Genomic DNA, 18,001 nt, shown 5'->3' with positions numbered 1-18,001 from the left:
AATTCAAAAGAATAAGGGAATCCCACAAAGAATCAAGAATTACAATTGTTCCCCAATGTTTCCACCTTCCCTATTCCCAGGCTTCTGGCCAAAGTAATAATAATTGCAAACTTATCATTGTTGAAACGTTAAATTTTAACTTATTTACTTAAGAGCTCAAAGCTCTGAGGTCAGCTTGCATTTTCCTGTTAAGCTCTAATGATAAAGGACCCAGGCAAATCTGCCAAGCATCAGCCAGAAAGAATGAAGTCAACCCTTAACTCAGTGGTTCCACTGGCTTTCCGCCTCAGCACACTGCACACAGTGACTCCCCCGAGAGTCCCTGTGCTCTGACTTAGTTTTATGAGTATAAGATTTTAAATATTCCATACTTGATCATCCAGGAACCACTCTCAACTGCTATGCAAAACTCATTTCATAAGTTATTTCCTTTCCCGGAATCCCGATGTTGGCTGTAGTTCATTTTCTAATCATTTCTGTCAAACATTCTCTGCAAGTCAAGCATGAATCCGGAATTGCCATTATGCAGTCATTGCATTGTCTCCAAGATGAGAGTGCAAGCAAGCACCTGAACCAGTAGGACTGCTCTGCACTGGGCCCCAGGCCTCAGTTTTTTAATCTTTTAAGAATTGTGACAAAACGGAACATCTAGTTTCACAGAACTCACGTCGGTATAATAGAATGATTATGCACATCAGGGGCAACTGAAAAGCAGTCACACACGAATGAAATCTATACAGGCACTGTCCAAGGCTAAGGTTGGAAGACATGGGAACAACTGATTTTATACGGAGCTGCCACAGGCTCCTGAGATATTTCCATCCTGGCCTGCTGCAGGCAGTCTCTGTCGTGGCATGCTGTCCCCAGCAGGTCATTTTCTGCGGAGCCATTCCACCCAACCAACCCACACCTACCACGCCCCAGTGCCTATAGCATCCTGTAGGTGACCTCTCTCCTCCATGTCTCAGACTTCTCAGCTCTCTCTGTCTGAGTCACATCCTCATCTCTGTCTCTCCCCAGTGAGAATCCATCTTTGCTCAGGCAGGCTCTGGCTATTTTACACAGACTGTGAGACGTCCTGTGCCATGTAGAGAACAGAGGTCCCCACGAGTCATCTTCATCTTCTGAGTCATTGTCCACCACACTCACAGGGACACAGCCTGACAATTCACCCCATGGCTGAGCTCAGGGAACACCAGCAACAGAGGAAGCAGGCCCCTGTGCTGTCTTTTCCTGTTTTTCAGGCGATCCTGTGGACTGGCTCCTGTTTAAATGCACACAGTAGGCCCTTTATGTTCACAATGTTTTGTGAATTTATTTTCTGAGTCAGATTCCTCCTCTGAGGTCAGTTTCTCCTCTTGATTCACCACGGCCCTGTCCTGAGCCACTTTTCTCAGGCTTTTCTGTGGAGAAATAAACATGTTTCTCAACCCTGAGAGAGGTTGTGGCAGCACATGGGAGTCCCCTCAGTCCTGGGCACCTGTGGCTTCTCTGTCCCCTGCCTGTGCCTTCCTCAGCAGGTTCCCCACAGCAGACACTGGGAGGGGCAGATCTGGGCCTCCTTTCCCTGTGAACTGGATTTTAATAGCTCACCCTGCTCTCTCTCTCACAAGTCCACATCTAACATTCTGACAGAAGACAGTTAGTTGCCAGTGCCCACCTCAGTGCCTGTCTCTTTAAGAGTTTGATCCATAATGTTTGTGAGGAACTCTTTCTGCAGACTCACTGTGTGCCATCCTGAGAGAGGCCCACTAAGTACACACAACCCAGAGCTGATGGCTCCTGACCTAAGACAGATGCTCATGGTGGGTTCCAACAGAACAGTTAGGCCCTGAAGCCACTTACCATGCCCCTCTGCTGATGGAAGCTGGCCATAAAAACCAGAGCTGACAGCTCCTGGCCTCACCTGAACATTGATGTGGCACCCAATATCCACCTGTGCTGATGGTAGTGAAAGACCACCATTTCTGGGGAGACCCTCACTCAAGTCCCAGAATGAGCCGACGTCCCAATAACTTGAGAGAAACCATTCTTGATGCAATATTGCATGACGTTTATTCAAATACTATCAGCATGCTGAGACTGAGCTCGTAACCCACACTGGGGCAGAGGAGATAGACCTCCAGCAGTTGCAGTTGAAGGTTTTTAAAGAACGAACCATAAAGTGAGGGAAGGATAGGACAAGCATCATAAAAGTGTGGATGGTGAATTACAGCTCATCTCTCACTGAAAGTGAGGGGAAGGATTAGATCACAAAGACTGGGGAAGTTGTGTAAATGTTCTTGGTCCCTTACACAATGGGTCAGATGCCTAGGTGGGTCACACATCTCACCTTTCTTTCTGGCTGAAGGCAAAAGAACAAAGAACTCTATGCTGGGCTTCATTTCTAGGGAGTCTAAGAAACCCAATGAGTTGGGGTCTTACAGCAGCAGGCAACATCAACTGTTTCTCACTCACCAAGGGTCTGAGAAACACAGTCCACCACAGCTGTCTGTGTGAATGACAGGCGATATTGGTGGAACAGGGGGAACTGAGAGTCAGACTCCATTTTTTAAAGGCTTTTAAATCTAAGCCAGGGTGTTCATCTTCTGATTTCAAGCCCTGGGTGTTCTAAACTCATGAGACAAACGCAGTGTCTCACCTCTGAAAGTTCTCCCAGGTCAGGTCTAGGCATAAATCACAGTGAGAATGAAGCCTGCCCCAGGGCATCAAGGCTGACTTTCCAAAAGACAGGACACAGGGGTGACATTTGTGTGTTTAAAGCAGATGAAGGTTCCTGGGGGTGGGGCGGTGGGTGTGTGTGTGTGTGGGTGTGATTCCCAGGCTAATCTGACAGCAGGTAGGCAGGCAAGGCTTTGTCATGTAAAACGTTGCTAGGTTACCTGTGTAGGAAGAGGAAGGAGCTTTTGTTAGGGAATTAAACAAATCCTTATCTCTACTTCAAGGCTGAAACCCTAGCTCAAACTTGAACTTGAGCACTAGAGAAAAGACAATTTCTAAGCTGAAGCCAGACTCCTGAAGTCAGGGCGAAAACTGTAAAAGTGTAAAACTATTTCTGCATGAGAGGCAAGGAAAGCGAAACTTGAGAGCACAGGCTGTAGGGACCAGGGAGTCCCTGAACTTTAGAACCTGAGCTGTCTCTGGGTAAAGGCCCTGCTACTCTCAGGGTCCCGATCCCATGAAGACATGGGAGTGTCTCATCAGAGGACTGGGCTAACCTTAGCTATGGTGTTTATTATTATTTATTATTATTATTTTGAGAAAACAAACCTGGTGATCTTTATCACACCCCTGTAGACCATATAAAGGTAGAAGAGAGAACCAGCTCAGAGTCGTCCCATGATAGACACATGAAAGTTCACTGAGAGCCAAGGCTAGCCCATTAAGATAGACCAGCAACGTCCAGGGATTTGCCTGTCTCTGCCTCCCCAGGACTGAGTTTCCAAGCACAGGTCCTCAGGCTTTGGAAGCCATCATTGGCTAACCCTTATCTCCCAGCCCAGGTGTCTGGTCTTTAGCTAAGCTCTCCAAAAGAGAGGACACCCAAGTCTGTCTTCATTGAACCACCAGTCCCAGACATGCTAGAGTCACTGTGGGATCTGGGACCTATGGGCTCTGCACAGAGGAGTCAGCCAGTGTCCACAGGAGTCGAAGGGGTCGAAATGTAGCTGGTTTATGCCACGTGTAGTTTCCTTAGATTCCCTGTGGGCTTTAGTGGAGACGAGGGTTTGGTTTTGTATAATCCAAAATAAATTCAAGACCACCTAGCCACTTCCCCCTCTGAAGGGACATTCCAAATGATACTAGCAGGTCAAGTGCAGAGCCAGATAAGGAAGCAGGCCGACTAAGCAATGCTGAGAAAAACCATAAGGGCAGGTGGAGTGAGGGACTAGGCCAAAGGTAGTCACTCTATTCAAACCAACCAATGCCTGAAAGGGTTACTTGCTATACCAATTAGAATAAGCCAGTTAGACCTGTTGCCTAAATCTGCCCATTCAAAGGTATAAAAAGTGTGTTCCTTGTTTGTTTGGGGTCTTTTCTCTTGCCTGTGTGTTGAAGGGTGATCCCCAACATGTTGGATCGATTAAAAAAAACCTCTTGTGGTTTGCAGCAATGTCGGTTTGTGGTCTTTGTGAGTGAGGGTTGTGGAGAGCCCTGAGCAATTGCCATCACGAGCCTCAGCTGTGACTAACTGGTAAAATGTGCGCAGGTGCAAGAGTAAATTCATGCCAAGTCACTGCCCATCCCGGGATGTAGTAGTGAGGTGATGAGTGAGCAGCTAATCAGGAGCTGAAACGTCACATGGAGGGGTATATAAGCAGCATCATTTTCCTTTTTCGGGGTCTTTCGCCTATGCAATCAATGCTCTCATAATAAACGTGTGCAGAAGGATCCTATTGTGGCTTTGTTCTTGTTGGTGAGTTGGGCGCTCACAGAGGATCTTTTGCTGGACTCCAAAATTTCTGTTTTACTGTCACACACCCCATGCATCTCAAGAGCAAAATAAAACAATGTCCGATGGTGTGGACGGCTCTGGGTGACACAGGGACAAACCTGCTTACCCAGCAAAAAAATTCCTGATCCCAACCCTGAGATATAGATGCTCAGATCTGCCTCCTTTCTGTCTTTGGACACTAAAGGTTTCTCTAAAGTTTGTGTCCCTTTAAGTATGTGGTAAGTACAGTGACATGCAAAGGCTTTAACACATTTATTAAAATCATAGGGCTTCTTTCCACTATGTGCTTATTAATGTATTTGGAGATGACTGTGATAGGCAAAGGCTTTATCACATTTAATTTTTTCATAAGGTTTCTCTCCTGTACATTTTCTTTTATGTATTCAGAGATGACTGTGTTCTGGAAAGGGTTTACCTCATTCATAACATTCATGCAGTTTCTCTATAGTATGTGCTTGTATATGTGTAAAGAACTATGACATGCAATGACTTTACCACATTAATAACATTCATGAGGTTTCTCTCTTGTATGTATTCTCTTATGTTGTTGTGAAAGAACCTAGTGGGGAAACCCCCACTTAATTCCCGTTTGGCATGCACCCAAGAATCATGAACAGACGACCATCTTGATGTAAAAGCATGAGGTAGTTTAATGACAGAGCTCCGGGCCAACACATATCTCCTGCAGGAGACAGAGGTGTCGACCACATAGTGGAGCCATAATGGCGGAGCTCTGGTTTGAAACATATCTCACGTAGGAGACAATGGTTTCAACCCCAAGACTTGGAAGCTAGGGGCTTTTATAGTTTCAACCACGACACAGTAGACACACAGAACAAAATGTGTCCTGTCTAAAAGAAATGCACTGGCAAAGTTACAGGAGTGTCCCTTGGGGACACACAGAAATTGAGCCACTGACCAAATAGGATACACAGGCTGGACTAAGGCCCCTGACATGTAGGTAGCAGATGTGCAGCTCAGTTTTCATGAGGGTCCTCCAATAACTGTAGCACTGACTGGCCATAAAGCTGCTGCCTATCTTTGGAATCTGTTCCCTTAATGGACTGCCATGTCTGGCCTCAGTGGGAGAGGATGCTGTGTGTGGGAATGGAGATCCCCAGGTGGTCCACACACCCTGAAAGGAAAACAAAGGAGATAAGGGGGAAGACAATACTCCTGTTCAACCATAAGCCATGCCCGACAGTAGATTAAGTACTCTGCCCTAAGGCCTACCCCACTATCTGTTACTGCAGATCCTAATATCAGTTGCCCTTATCACTGGAACAGAATACCAGTGGATGTTTCCTCCCCCTGTACATGCCATCTATAGATAGATACCATAGACAGTCTGTATCTGCCCTTCCTTTCCTGCTTCATCCCTGTGTCTGGACCCCCCACTTGGCCAGACACCACCTGTTCAATCACATTCCCTGCCTGACAAGAGACAAGGTAGGCTTTCCATAGATCTACCACACTATTTGTAAATCCAGATGCAGTTTTCACAGTTGCCCCTAGCACTTTGCTAAACACCAGAGATAGCTTAACCTCTATCCTGAATATGTCTCCTTGTGGATTGCTAAGATCATCTCTTCCTGCCTGCCTCTTCTCCCAGCTTTTAACATTAGCAAGCATTCCCTCTTGAGCATACCCACCAAAGAGGTTATTAAAAGAGGCAACACTCAGTCAACACTCTCTACAAATCCAGATATCAAACAGTAACCCAGGAATAAACGCCCTGCCCCCAAACAAGACAAACCCAGAAACCAATACCTAGACCAATAATTACCTCATATCAGCTACACACCAGCCTAAGTATATAATATATAACAGCAGGAAAATATGTCACCAAGAAATCCAAGCTATCCTACCACAGCTGGTACTGAGAAATTAAAACATAAAACAGATACGGTGCAAAAGAGGTTGTTTAGGGGAAGGGAGAGGGGTGAGAACCTTGGGAAGGGATAGAGATACACAAGAAACCTGCACACAGGTACACAGTCAGGGAGCAGAGAGAGAGCCAGGAGGTTAGAAAAAGAGAACAGAGAGGGGCATGTGCAGAGAACAGACAGGGAACAAAAACAGAGAGCTGCTATAGCTGGTGGTCCATGTATATAAAGTACACCTGACAACAGACACAGGTGATGGGGGCAGGAAATGGCATTAGCAGTTGCTAAGTCGCGAAGAGCAGGCCATTGAAACTGTCTATACACTGACAACTACAGAGGCAAGGTTCACCCACAGAAAAGGAAAGGAAGAGAGGATCTTAGGCATTAAAAATGAATAAAAAAAATGATATATCAGTAAAAAGTATGGTTTCTAAAAGTTTAATGGTAATAAGCAACAGGACTTCTGCAAAATATGAGATGGCAAGAACTACAAATGATTAAATAAAAGAATGATATCAACTCAAAAGTCTACAAAATATTTTCAATAAAATCATAAAGGAAAGATTTTTGAACGAACGGAGGGGATACCTATTAAGATACAAGAAGCACCCACAATACCAAATAGATTGGTAAAAAGTACCTTTGCCACATAATAATCAAAACACTAAATATAACAAGAATTATAAAAAACTGCAACGGAAAAAATTAATAAAAACTAAACAGAACAAAACCAAGTAACACATGGGAGCAGACCTATTAGGTTTATACCTGTCTTCTCAATGTCTACTGTAAAAGACAAAAGGGTTTGAACACATGTGGTGCAGACTCAAAGAAACCAGCCTTGTTTCTACAAGCCTATCGTCCAAATATTTTTGGCAGATTCAGAATCAGCCATGATAGGGAAGCTATTCAGAGGTCACTGCCCGATCTAGCAAGTGAGGAGCAACACAAGGGACCTCACATATGGCTTATACTTGCCATCCCAGAGAGGACCCACCACCCAGCTCCCACTGGTCAACCACCTGTGCCTTTCAATTGTGGGCAGTGACCCTGTGTCTCAACTTCAGAGCTTAGCTGAGGTCCCCTTACAGCACACAACACCTGAGTTCAGAGCAGGACACAGAGAGCCATTCAAGTCTGCACAGCCACAGAGAACTTGCAGAAAGGCACCCGGAAGATCCCCTCCTCCTTGTCTAATTGGCAGGTCTTCCTGGAGGTGTTTATTGGCCAATGAATCTTACCCTGCCTCAAGGTTAAAGTATGCATCCAGTCCAGGGCCTGACCTTTTCCGGATTTGAGCAGTGTTTGCACTCCATTAGCATTTGTCCTTGCCCTCCAAGGGAATACTCACCCACCCTACCCTGGAGAAAAACTCACCAGCCCAGTTTAGGCTATTCAGCTGCCTGTTCCTCCCTCTGTGAGCAATGATCCTGCACTTACCAGGGCCTGACTTCAGACCTTGCCTGAGCTTTCCTCACAGTACTTGCCCTCTTCTTCCTGAAATCAAGGTGAATAGCTTCCATAGCCCATTACTCCTGTGCAGTGTAGGTATCAATCTGACCCAGTGAGTGGAAGGGTGCCTAGGCAATTAACATTAAAGAGGGATTTTAGGAAACAAGAGTTTTGATTTGTGGCTTTGTGCTGGGCTCAGGGAAACTGCGGCTCCCTTTCACCAGATGATAGACATCAAACAACCCTGGGAGAAGAGCCAGAAACATAAGGGAAACACTGTTGTGCCCTCTTATTAGACAGCACATCTTCATCAGTGGCGAAATAGAGAAAAAACACAGTTGGATTAGTACAGGTTCTCTAGATAAACATATCTCAAATCATACAATGAATGTATGTATATAGAAAGGAAATTTAATAGAATGCCCCAATAAAGGCTCTCAGCCAACGGAAATTAGAAAAATCAAGAACTGGTTGATTTTCTGCTGCGGGTTTTTATAGCTGATGTACCAGAATTCTAAAGAAATAAGTACTTATTAATGCCAGTTATAAAAATCACACGAGCAAATCACCTTTGTTTTATGAAAAAGAACTGCAAGTATAAAAAAACTGAAAGAACTACCCTGTTCAATGTCTTTTATATATGCGGGATGGCAAAATATTCTGTTGCCTAGATTAAAGGTGGATCTGAACATCTGAAAAGATCAAGATTAAGCAAGAGTTTCTCAATTCAAAGGTATAATTAAGAAATATTATATATTAAGAGATATCCCCCACAGTAAGCAGGACTGGAGTTAGGATTAGGCGATCAGAGGGTTATGGTTAGGATTAGGATAAGGGTGGTTAGGATTAGGGTTAGGGTGGTTAGGAAATTAAGGTGTGAGGTTTAAGATAGGGTTAAAGGTTTAGGATAAATCAGGGGTAGGCTCAGGGGTAGGCTTGAGGTGGCCACTATTATTCTTATATCCCATTGAATCTGTAGGATCTCTATTACATAAAGAAGAAATATCAGGGTTAGGGTTAGACTCAGACTTAGGGCAAAGAATTTGCTGTGCTATGTAAAATTGGTTTCTCTCTTTTCTCTCATCTGCCTTCCTAGTCCTCTTTTTCATAGTGTCAACATCTTCTTTCCTGCCACAACGAAAGTGGCAAGTGGGTTATCCAAGAACCTGGAATTCCCTGATGGGAAATATTTTTATTTTACCATGGGGCCCATAGAACAGAAAACCACTACTGCTTTGGTTGTTCTAAAGTTTAACCATGAGGATCCCCATAAGATGGAAGCAATCGTGGGACTTGGTGCCCCTCTTTGGTAATTATATCATAAATAAATATGATATGTCTTCACCAAAGCTTTTGTTAATATAACCACATGGTACAAGATAAAATGGTGGCCAAAATTATTCTTGATGGACCCACTGAATCAATAGTATCCCTATTACACTAAGAAGAAATATCAGGCCTACAAGGTATTCATTTTATATCTTAATGATTTGTTTTGGTCTTATTCTGATAGCTTCTACCTTACATATTTAATGGCTTCCCATAAGAACCTAAAAGTTTTTCCACCTATATACCTCCAAAAGTAGCATACTAACAAAGGAAGGGAAGACTTTGATATTCACAGAACTGAATAGATAATCAAAGTATAAGTTGCCAAGAACCAGAGAGACAGCTGCCAGCAAAGAACATTTATGCCATCCTATGCTGTGTCTCACTGTCAGTTATTTCTCTAGATAATTTTCCTCTGAGAAAAAAAAAATGCCCTCAGTACTCTTCTACTCTAGACTTGTCTGGTTTACTTTCTGCCCAAACTAAAACTATGCTTATTAAAGAACTCAATGTGAAGTTCTCACTTGACAATGAAAATTCTAAAAAAGGAATCCCAGACAAGCAATAAACACAAATTCATAGCCCTATGGGGCTGCAAACCCCTTTGGCTCCATGGGTCCTTACTCTAGTTCCTCTATTGGTGACCCTGTCCTCAGTCCAATGGTTGGCTGAGAGCATCCACCTCTTTATTTGTCAGGCACTGGTAGAGCTCCTCAGGAGACAGCTATATCAGGCTCCTGTCAGCAAGCACTTTTTGGCATCCAAAATAGGGTCTGGGTTTGGTGACTGTATATGGGATGGATCCCCATGTGGGGCAGTTTCTGCATGGTCTTTCCGTCAGTCTCTGCTCTACACTTTGTCTCTGTAAGTCCTTCCATGGATATTTTGTTCCTTGTTTATTATCCATCTGCCCTCACTATAGGGGCTTTTTTTTTTTTTTAGTATAGAATGGAGTTTATGGGGAAGAGAGTTGAGAGAAAGAAAGAGAGACAGAGATGAAGGAGGGGGGAGGAGGAGGAGGAGGAGGAGGAGGAGGAGGAGGAGGAGGAGGAGGAGGAGGAGGAGGAAGAAGAAGAAGAAGAAGAAGAAGAAGAAGAAGAAGAAGAAGAAGAAGAAGAAGAAGAAGAAGAAGAAGAAGAAGAAGAAGAAGAAAGAGAAGAAAGAGAAGAAAGAGAAGAAAGAAGAACAGCAGCCACAGCAGCCATGAGGGGAGAATCAGGGGCTTTTCAGTTCAGGCATTTTGACACATGACTCTAATCCCAGCACTTGGAAGGATGAAGCAGGAAGATTTGAAGACTATGTGAGCTGCCTAGCAAGCCATTGCTTGTCCCATGAAAAGGTGGGGGCAGAGAAATAAACTAAACAGGTAAAGGGGCTTCAGTTTACCTTATTGTCTACACATATATAAATGAAAGTTTTGATTAATTTGCATTGAGTATTGTACTGGCTAGTTTTGTGTGTCGACTTGCCACAAGCTGGAGTTATCACAGAAAAAGGAGCTTCAGTTGGGGAAATGCCTCCATGAGATCCAGCTATAAGGCATTTTCTCAACTAGAGATCTGTTGCGAGCCAGCCAGGGGATCACATGTCTGGGTTTGAGCCTGGGAGGCAACCTGGAGCTGAAAGAAGGGAGGGAACCTAGGCGGGTAGAGAAATAATGGAACCAAGACATGCTAGTCTGCTCAAGGTTCACATGTTTTTATGGCTGATATGCATATGATCTACACTGAGGTGTAGATATGTTGTATTGTGTAGTAGCATCAGGCATTTTTATACAGCCTTTGGACCAATGGGGAATCCATAAGAGCTCTGAGGTAGCCAACCATTCCACTATCAGTATAGGGAGGCTAACACCAGACAGGACTTCTGTGCAGATGGGGAAAGCAGCCACCACTGTGTTCCAGGACCAATCTGAGGCTCACTAATTTGCAAGGATCCTCTATCTTTTGTTACTCGGTATGTCAGGGAAATGGGCACTCATACTGTCAGAGCAGTATGGAAGTCTCCTTAACTGTCTACCAGGCCCTACACAGGGGCCACAGCACCCACACCATCCATCCTACCACAATTTATGACTTACTATGTTGTCTGACTAAAATGATTATCTAGCTGGGTGATAGTGGTACATGCCTATTATCCCAGCACTCAGGAGGCAGAGGCAAGCATGTCTGTGAGTTAGAGGTCAGCCTGGTCTGCAAAGCAAGTTCTAGGAAAGCTGGGCTGTTACACAGAGAAACCCTGTCATGACAAAAAAAACATCATTCCATAATGAATATCCTAACACTGATTATGAATTCTTAATGAATGCTTTTCATAGTTATCCTAGTCACAGCTTCGCAAATCACTTTTTTTCCAGTTTTTTTTTAAAGACAGGATTTCTTGTGTAATGCTAGCTGTCCTGGACTCATTTTGTACACTAGGCTACCTCAAACTCACAGAGGTCCTCTCGTCTCTGCCTCCCCAGGAATTAAAGGCATGTGTCATGACACCTGGCTTCAAATCACTTTTCCTGCTTGTAAAGGGGAAGGTTCTGAGTTTTCTAAGAGGATCCTATGAAGTGGTAGAGGCAGAGGCAGGACTCACTTGAAAGGCCTGCCTGGACTATCATATGTTTTGGCACCATGTAGAGAGACTTTGCCTCTCATAAATGAATAAATAAATACAGAAAATATATTCATCCATCTATACATGCATGTGCATGTGGTGGCTCAGAGGGTAAAGCTGCTGGCAGTTAAGGTCTAGGTCAAATAGTAAGACCTAGATGGAATGTGAAGGCCTAGGTCAGATTAGTTAAGGACTAGGTAACTCTTACCTGGCTACCCTGCCATTGTGTGCTGTTACTAGTATTACAAGGACTAGTTGTCATATGTTGCATCTGCAGTTATTCCCAGAGTTGATTACCTATTCTGTTTGGTTCTGTGTGCTCAGAAAACCAATCACAATAGAAGCTGGTCAAACTGCTTCCTTTGTTCTATAGTTACCCAGAATAAGCTTTGGACTGGAACAGACCACCCAGCAGCATTTCCTGCACCCACCCATGTGTATGCTTTTATGGCTTTTGCTATTATAAGCTGCCCTGGGAATGGATCCCCAACATAAGGGAGACACCTGCACCAATTTGATGGGTTCTAGTAAAGTGTAAGTTCCCAAGACCTCCCCAGGAACTGACATCCTACTTGGCATGTGGGCATGTGCATGTGGGCATGTGCATGTGGGCAACTGACTTCCTGGTTGGCAAGTTGAGACATGAATGTTAGATAAGGCAATTCCCGCTGTCAGAGTCGAATACCCCAACTAATGGAAGCAGGATAATACCATAAGATACAATAGATTTAACATATAAATTCACAAAGTACTTTGAGAATATTTATTCAGGGGTTGGGAATAAGCAATATATATTCCCTCTTTCTAAGTTATCAATGGAACCAGATTTTTAAACTGTCAAAGAACACGCTAGGATAAAAGTGAAATTAAAGCAAATTGAGAAAGTTTTTCTTACGAGACTGTAGATATCCTGCAATTGGCACATTAAAAATACTTTATTCGGTACATCTGAAGAAAATTACATTACCTAAGTAGTTATTCCCCTTCCAAATTGTACAAATATTGGCCAGCCATGTCCCTTATTTTGTAGAGTTTTAGTGAAGTTTAAAAGGTCTGCTGTGATTATTTTAATTCAACAGAGCTGAAAGTATGAAAATGGTTGTTGTTTAATTTAGATGATAAAACACAAGCCTTTTGCTGATCTTCCAATCTTTGCATATTCATTTTTTTTCAATGAGGCCTTACTGGATATAAATATTGTTTAAATTATTAAAGTGTTTATGTCTGAGAGATCATTCATATGTGTATATTCCATCTTCAAAAGAACAGATATGTTATTCTTATATGAGTAAAGATAGTGTCCAGGATGAATATCATCTCCTGGTCTAACAGAACAAAACTCTTTAAAACTAATTTAGAATCTACAGGTAAGCTAGAATTGGGATAGGGTTCAAAAAAATATCACTGTGACTAGATCTGTAGGCTTACATATATCATGTCCTTAAAAGTAGACATTAAAATTTAAATATATATTCTCATGTTATCTATTCCAAAGAAAGATTCAGACCAATATTATCATTTCAAATATATTTTACCTCTGGGGATTTATTCATTAAATAATTTCGTTTATTCAGATGATTTTTAATTGTAGTTTATTATTAGTAAAAATAACTTTGGCCAAATTAACCAGATACTTTACTTGTAATTTGTATGCTATTAATTACATGATGTGAATGACACACCATGTATATATTCTAAACCATGTGAATATGTATATATTAATAAAATCAAATAATAAACCATAATTTTGTGTGTATTGCTTGTCTGAGATTCCTTTTTCATAATTTTGATTGTCATGTGAAAACTTCACATGGAGATCTTTAGTAAGCATATTTTTTGTTTGGGTAAAAAGTAAACCAGACATGTCTAGAGCAAAAGAATACTGAAGGGCATTTTATTTCATAGGAAAATTAGCTGTGTAAATAACTGACAGTGAGGCCCAGAAGCGGGTAGCATAAATGTTGTATGCTGGCATCAGTCTGAATGGCTTTTGAAACTTATTCTTTGATTATCTGTTTGGTTTTGTGATTATCAAAGTCTTTGCTTCCTTTGTTAGGATGCTAGTTTTGGAATTATATGGCTGGAAAAACCTTAAGGTTCATTTGAGAAACCATTAAGTATGGAAGGTAGAATCTATAAGAATAAGAACAAAACAAAACATTAAGATATAGTAGGTCTAATATTTCTTATTTATATAATGGGGATACTACTGATTCAGTTGTACCATCAAGAATCATGTTGTCCACCATTTTGTCTTGAACCATATGGTTATATTAACTAAATCTGTGGTGAAGACACATGGCCTATGCTGTATTTATGATATCATTATCAAAGAAGGGCTACAAGTTCCCTGATTGCTTCCATCTTATGAGGATCCCCAAGTGAAACTTAGATCAACCAATGCAGTAGTGGTTTTCTGTTCTATATGAATTGGGCCCCTTTGTAAAGTAAAGAAATTTCCCATCAGGAAGTTCCAGATTCTTGGATTACCTACTTTTCACTTTCCTGTGGGCAGGAAAATAGATGATGATATTATGAAAAAGAGGACTAGGAAGGCAGATGAGAGAAAAGATAGAAGCTGATTTCACATAGCACAGCAAATCCATTGCCCTAACCCTGAGCCTAGCCCTAACCATGATATTTCTTCTTTGTGTAACAGGGATACTATTGACTCAGTAGAACCATCAAGAATAATGGTGGCCACGTTAACCCTAACCTTAACCCTGGGACTTACCCTCAACCTCTTACCCTATCTTGAACCTCAACCCTTATTTTCCTAACTACCCTAACCCTAATCCTAACAACCCTTATCTTATTCCTTACCATAACCCTCTAATCGCCTAATCCTGATTTTAACCCTGCTTACTGTGGGGGATATTTCTTAATTATACCTTTTGAGGTGAGAAACCCTTTCTTATTCTTGATCTTTTGAGATGTTCAGATGCACCTTTATTCTAGGCTATAGTTTTTCTTGGCAATCTACTTATAAAAAAAAAACATTGAACAGGGTAGTTTTTTTTTTTTCTTGTACTTGCCCTACTTTTTTACAAAACAAAAGTGACTTGCTTCTTTCTATTTTTAAAACTGGTATTAGTCAGTACTTATTTCTTTAAAATTCTGGTACATACAGAGTATCAGCTGTAATATCCTGTAACTTGAAATCAACAAGTCCTTGATTTTGTTAATTTCCCTTGGCCAACAGCCTTTGTTCAGACATTATATTAAATACTTTTTTTGACATACATTGAGAGATCATTCTCTCTATTACTTGAGATGTTTACCTAGAGATCCTGTGATATTCCAACTTTGGCTTTTCTCCACATTGCCACTGATGACCATGTTAGCTAACAGTAGTGCTCAACAGTGCTTCCCTTTTGTTTCCTGCTGTTCTCCCAGCATGCATTGATACTTATCATCTGGTGAAAGGGACCTGCAATTTCCCTGAGACAAGCTGAAGTCACAAACAATCCTGTTGTTTTCTAAAATTCCTTTTTAATGTTAATAGCCTGGCCACCCTTCCATTCCTGGGTCAGATTGATACCTACAATGTAACTAGAGTAATGGGCTATTCAAGCTACTCACCTTGATTTCAGGAAAAAGAAGGCAAGTGCTATGAAGAATGTTCAGGCAAGGTCTGAAGTAAGGATCATTGCTCACAGAGGGGAGGAGCTGGCAGCTGATTGCCTGAGCTGGAATGGTGGATTCTTCCCCCAGGGCAAGCACAAATGCTAATGAGCTGAAAAGGGCTCCAGAGATCTGGAAAAGGTCCAGCCTTCGACAGGAAGCAAACTTTAACATTGAGGAGGGGTAAGACTCACTGGCCAATCAAGGTCGCCAGGCAGATATGCCAGTCAGACAAAGAGGCGGGATCTTCCGGATGCCTTTCTACAAGATTGCTGTGGCTGTGCAGGCTTGAATGGTTCTCTGTGTCCTGCTCTGAGATCTGCTGTCGGGTGCATTGAGGGGACCTCAGGAAGTTCTGAGATTTAGACATGGTGAGCACAGGATCACTGCCCACAATGGGTAGGGGAAGGTGGTTGAGCCGTGGGAGATGGGATGGTGGGTCCTTTCTGGGGCTGCATGGGAAGCATCACCCAGATGGGACCACCTGTGAGGTCTCAGGCAGTGACCTCTGAATAACTTCATTATCATAGCTGATTCTGAATCTGTCCAAAACATTTGCTCCAGTTGCTTTCTTGTAGAAACATGGGTGGTTTCTTTGACTCTGCAGCACAAAACGATCCAAACACTGTTGTCTTTACTAGTAGACATTGAGAAGACAGATATGAAGCTAATAGGTCTGCTTCCATACGTTACTTGTTTTTGTTTTATTTAGTTTTTTATTTCTTTCTGTTGCAGTTTTTCATATTTCTTTGCTTTATATGTTTAGAGTTTTGACTGTTATGTGGCAAAAGGACTTTTTTGGTCCAATCTATTTGCTATTTTGGATGCTTCTTGTACTTTGATAGGTATTTTCTTTAGTTTAGAAAATTTTTCATTCATAATTTCACTGAAAATATTTTCTAGACCTTTGAGCTGATATTCTTCTATTCCAATAATTTCTACTTTTCACCTTCTCATATGTTGCAGAAATTGTGATTATTTAGTGCCAGAAACATTTGGAATTCATATTTTTTGACCATTTTATCATTTTTTTCTATTCATCTCTAATGCCTGAGAGTCTCTCTTCCCTTCCTGGACCAAGGGTGAACCTTGCCTCCGTGGTTGACAGTGTACAGCAAATTCAATGGCCTGCTCTTAGGGACTTAGCAAATGCTTAAGTCGTTACCTGTCTCCATCACCTGCTGCTGTTGTCAGGTGTGCTTTATATACATGGACCACCAGCTACAGCAGCTCTGTGCTTTGTTCCCTGTCTCTGTTCTCTGCACTTGCTCTCCCCCAACCCCCATTCTATTTCCCTATTCTTGTGGCTGTCTCTCTCTGCTCTCTGTCTGTGTGCCTGTCTGCAGGTCTTCTTGTGCACAGCTATCCCTTCCCCCATGTTTTCACTCCTCTCCGTTACCGCAAACAACCATTTTTCCACTGTATCTATTGCATGTTTCAATTTCTTAGGACCTGCTGTGATAGGATAGCTTGGATTTGATGGTGATATATTTTCCTGGCTATTATTCATTATATTCATTTGCTGGTGTCTAGGCCTCTGGGTTTGAGGTGATTTGGTTTCTTGGTTTGAGCTGTTTGGGTGGGAGTTTTATACCTTGGGTTACTGGTTGATATATGGATTTATTTGTTTATTTATTTATTTTTGGTTTTTCCAGACAGGGTTTCTTTATGTAGCCCTGGCTGTCCTGGAATTCACTCTGTTGACCATGTTGGCTTTGAACTCAAAAATACACCTCCCTCTGCCTCCCAAGTGCTGGCATCAAAGGCGTGTGCCAGCACGCCCAGCTGATATCTGGATTTTCACAGTGTTGACTGAGGGTTGCCTCTGTGATGGACCTGTTTGGAGGGTATGTTCAAGAGGGAATGCTTACTAATGTTGGAAGCTGGAAAAAGAGGCAGGCAGAAAGAGATGATCTTAGCAACCCACAAGGAGACATAGTCAGGAGAGAGATTAAGCTGCCTTTGCTGTTTGGTAAAGTGCTAGGGACAACTGTGAAAATTACATCTGGGATTGCACATAGTGTGGTAGATTTATAGAAGCTTACCTGGTGTCCTTTCAGGCATGGCATGTGGTTGAACAGTATGTGTCTGCCCAAGTGGGGGCTGAGACAGAAGGATGAGGCAGGAAAGGAAGGGTAGGTGGGGATTATCTGTGGTAGCTACAGGAGGCATGCACAGGGGGAGAGGAAACTTGTACTGGTATTTTGTCCAGTGGTAAGGGCAACTGATATTAGGGTCTGCAGTAACAGATAGTGAGGTAGGTCTTTGGACAAATTACCTAGTCTACTGGCAGGCATGGCTTGTGGTTGAACAGGAGTATTTTCCAATAATAATGGGCACAGGCACAACAGTGAGTTGCAAAGCTCTACCAAATGTGTTTTTGAGAGTGCACATAGAACACCTGAGCAAACATCCTATGAGCAGCCAGTGAAGGTACAGCAGCAGGGTCAAGCTACAACTAGATAACTAATACACCTTGCAGGGAAAAAAATGTTAGCTTAGCCATCATGGTTGTCAGATAGTTTTTGCCTCATGTTTGGTTCCTGCAGATTATGCCAGATATACAGTTTTCAAAATATTAGGTTGCTGACCTGTATGGAAATTCCCCACCCTTGCTGTAACTACAATATATATCCAGCACCTCTAGACT

At 42.4% G+C, this 18,001-nt stretch overlaps 1 long non-coding RNA gene across 1 annotated transcript in view; it reads right to left on the bottom strand.

The window, feature by feature from the left end:
• Positions 1-5,428: 5,428 nt before the first annotated feature.
• Positions 5,429-18,001, bottom strand: part of Gm26715 — a 62,654-nt gene continuing 50,081 nt past the window's right edge. Inside the window, exon 4 of the long non-coding RNA XR_873609.1 lies at positions 5,429-5,591. This is a non-coding gene — a long non-coding RNA (predicted gene, 26715). The remainder of the gene's footprint in view (positions 5,592-18,001) is intronic.

The sequence above is a fragment of the Mus musculus genome, chromosome 13, assembly GCF_000001635.26.
Source record: "Mus musculus strain C57BL/6J chromosome 13, GRCm38.p6 C57BL/6J".
Taxonomy (NCBI): Eukaryota; Metazoa; Chordata; class Mammalia; order Rodentia; family Muridae; genus Mus; species Mus musculus.
The sequence above is the reverse complement of the archived record's forward strand: the minus strand, read 5'-3'. Positions and strand labels throughout refer to the sequence as shown.